Source organism: Nyctereutes procyonoides, unplaced genomic scaffold (genome assembly GCF_905146905.1).
Source record: "Nyctereutes procyonoides isolate TBG_1078 unplaced genomic scaffold, NYPRO_anot_genome, whole genome shotgun sequence".
In the NCBI taxonomy this organism is placed as follows: domain Eukaryota; kingdom Metazoa; phylum Chordata; class Mammalia; order Carnivora; family Canidae; genus Nyctereutes; species Nyctereutes procyonoides.
The window spans coordinates 37165991-37169821 of NW_026575136.1; positions in this window are offsets into that span (position 1 = coordinate 37165991).

The window sequence follows — 3831 nt, forward strand, 5'->3', positions numbered from 1 at the left end:
TTTTGCTAAGCAACATGGAGGGTATGGCAGTGTGTGAAACACAGCCCTTGGCCTCAGTGGGCTTTCACTATTTTCCCTAATGAGCTTCATTGACTATTCATTGTAAAACCAGCAGTGAGGAGAGGCATTCTTTGACAGTTCTTCCAATTACTCACATTTGTTATTTGGTTCCCTGTAGCCACACACACACACAAAAATTCTCTAAATTAATAATTTTTTAAAGTGTCCATGTCATCAGAAATATAAAAGGTTTCTCTGCAGATCCTGGGCCCGTGGAAATAGCAGCTCTGAGCATGAAAGGCTGAGCCTCCATGAATTTCTGATTGGTCCTTTTGTCTCAAAATACTTGGAGGGAGATGATGGGGAGGCAGTATTTCTAAACACAGTACAGTGTTTTGAGATAGCCCACCCCTCATTCTGTTCAAATACAAAGGAAAAGGAAAGGTTACAAACCTGAAATAATGTAAGGGGAAACCTAGGCTCTGAAAATAGCACAAAGAATCAGGGTAATGGCCCATTGTTTCGGTAGTTCCCTGAATTCTTGCAAAGAGGCAGCAAGGAAATACCTATCAATAGAAACTCAGTTATTAAGCTTCTTATTAAATTGAATAACCAGAGAACAAGTTAATGCTAATTGCATTTTTTGATTAGACCCGAAGTCTTGGCCATTGTTCACAGCCCTTGATCATTCAGAGTCATATCCATATCAATAAATTAATACAAGTCCAATTCATGTGCATTTTCTCTGTCCATTCCTGTTTTCTTTCTCTCTTCCCATCTGCTTTCCTTCCTTCCTTCCTACTTTTCTCTCAATTGTATTTTTGTTCACTTTGCCTTCTTTCCCACAATTGCCCTTAGGCCCAGCCAGTTTTCTGTAGTCATTAACATTTCTTGGTCCCACAGCTAACTCGGGGTGGGAGCGTCACTAGCCCAGTGCTTCTGAAATGTCAGCATGCCCACAAATGAACTGTGAGTCTTGTGGAAATGCAGATCTTGTCTCAGTAGCTCTGGAGCAAGCCTGGGAATCTGCATCCTTGACAAGCTCCTCTGAGTGGCCCACAAAGACAGGGATTTCTTGATGAGACTCCCCCGCCCCCCCCCCCCACACACACACACTCACCAGCACCCTTGTGATGTTCAAATGTTGTTCCTTTCCTTTCAGGGAGGAGAAGATACCAAGGAGGTAGTAGGCAAGGGGAGATGTGAGGGCAGGGAAGAGGTAGCCTCTGGAGGGAGCATCCTGGCTGGATTTACTTCTTTCCACATTAGGAATCCAACAGGTGACTGGCCAAGGGGATGAAATGAACAGCTACAAAACAAGGCCTTCACAGAACTCTGGATGGAGACCCTAGAGTATTCTCTGAATTCACATACTACCAGCGGATTGGTGGGCTCCATCCATGTACTTCCCATTGCTGTGATTATAACCATTCCCTGGTCGCTTCCTGGGACCAATAAATGTCTAATTGAACCACTGCCAAGGCATATAAAGGATATTTGAGAAGCTAATGAGACATCTTGTTCTTTAGGATCAGGAGTTTCTCTGTTTGAAAGCCCACCACCCACCATCATTCATGATAAAGTCATGTAGGGAAAAAGAAGAAAGACTGAAAAATCCAGTTAACTGTTGCAGATGAGGGTGCGTATCCGTGAACTGCACAGTGTGACCACCAGGACTTCAAAGTGATTCTCTACTGACTCACCACTTGGTTTGCTTCTTGGCTGCTTAGGTTGTGCTCTCAAGGGCCAGGCCCTCTGCAGTGGTGCATTTAAGCTGCTGGCAGCATTTACAGCCTGTGACATTTTAAGTCCAAGTGATAGGGCAATACTTAAGCACTGAAAATTTTAAATAATCTGTTTGATGACAGATCCCTTCCCTTTCAGTACAGAGATAGTGTCTTTTATATTTCTTTAGGATTCTTTCTTCATATTAACAATCAAGCGACTACTATGTTATAGTTGTTATAGTTGATGCAATTTGCAAATGGCTGTAAAATAAACACAGTAATTATTATTTTGCTTTTCCTCATACTATTCCGATAGTAAGTCTGGGCCATTCTTGGCTGCTGCAGTAGGAACAAGTCATCAAAATTCGTCCCTTTCATCTGCTTCAGATTGAGTACTCATGGGGCCAAGACCCCGGGCTGAAACTTTTATGCAACTACATGTCTCATATTTTCTGGGAGAGTTGTAATTTCAGAGACTCTGTTTTGTTATTTTTATCCATTCAAGTTTGCCAGGTCATGAGTCTCCTTTTGTTATAGGATGTCTTCTCTAAGGGTGTGTCCTTGGCAAAGAGGTATGTTAGGCCTTTAGTCAAGAAGCCTGATGAGAGAGTATAGACAGATCAAAACAAGTCTGTCCTTACAACTTCAAGGATGTACTGATGGTGCATCCATGATGCCATCTGCTCATGTAAGAGAGAAGTTTGCAATAACAAGTGGGCGAATGGGATATTTAAATGGTAAAATGAAGTAAAAAAGACTTTATTTTGAAGTTTAGGTGCTGGATATTTTTGTGTTCCTTTAAATATTTTTTAACCTTATTCTGGGACAAAATTAAATTACTTGGAAACATTTGATCCTTTTGGGTCTTGCTTTGAAGCTGCGTCAGGCAGAACCCAAACCATGCCTGGTTCAGGGTCAATGGGCCTCACTTCTGAGAGAGTAGCCTGTGAGTCCACTCAGTGCTCCATGCCTCGTTAACATGAGTTACTTCATGGTCGGTGAATGCTGATAATTTTTCTGATGGATCTTTCTGGTGGTTCTTTCCTGGCATTACATGCATGTGCTGATCAGTACACAGCTGAAACCGAGACGGAGCTTCTACTAACTTCTGTGTCTCTCTCCTCTTCTGGTACGTTGCCCTGGGAGTTCTAGCCTTAGCCTCCCCAATTTCTCAATGCATGTGGTCCTCAGGGGGACCACTGGTTGCTGCTTGGGCTCTCCCTCTGGGCATTGCAACCTGCCCAGTCTCTTCAGGCAGTGAGCCGGGGGCAGTCGTGGGGACCAACTTGCTTGTTTCCCTTCACACAGGAATCACTACCCTGTTGTGCTTATCATCCAGTGTCTGAAAACCCTTGTTTCTTGTGTCTTGTCCAAGTTAAAGGGGGAGGGTGTATCTGGTGACCATTGCTCTATCACAAGAGAAGCTGCTTCACCAGTTTCCATCCTTGATCCACTCAGGATCATCCATGTTACAGTGGCTCTCTTTCACTCCTTCTGGCTACCTTGCTGTGGTTCTGCTCAATTCTGCCTCATACAAACTGCTTCTGAGCTCTGCTGCAAGGACTTGCATGAGCCAGGTGGGGAGCTTGGCTGCAGAGGTGGCAAGGTAAGCACAGAATGGCTCTGTCTTTGAAAGGCTCAGAGTCCAGCCATGGGGAGTGAGGTTTTTTTTTTTGGGGGGGGGGAGGCAAAGAAACAAGTAAAGATTCAAGTAAATAACTAACCAGACTAATAGGATCTTACAGAAGACACATGTGCAAAGTGATAGAACACAAAAAAAGGAGTGAAACATTCTGGGGAGGACATGCATGCCAGGCCTTATTTAGAGAGGGGCCTGCGGATTTAGCAGCAGTCCAGACCAAAACCTGAGTGCTTGAATCTGACTGTACCAGTCATCTGTGGTCTTCTGGGAGAATTATAGAATGACCCGTGTTCCTAGCTGCGTGTGAAGCCCCATGTGGGGCTCAGACAAAGCCAAGGAGTCAACCTTTCCCAGGGGTCTGTATCCAAATCTTGACATCTGGCTGGAGCCCAGTTAGCCACATGGAGCCCTGGGTGTTGGCCAGCAGTTTGAAGCATACATGGAGAGAGGAAGCCGGCAGGG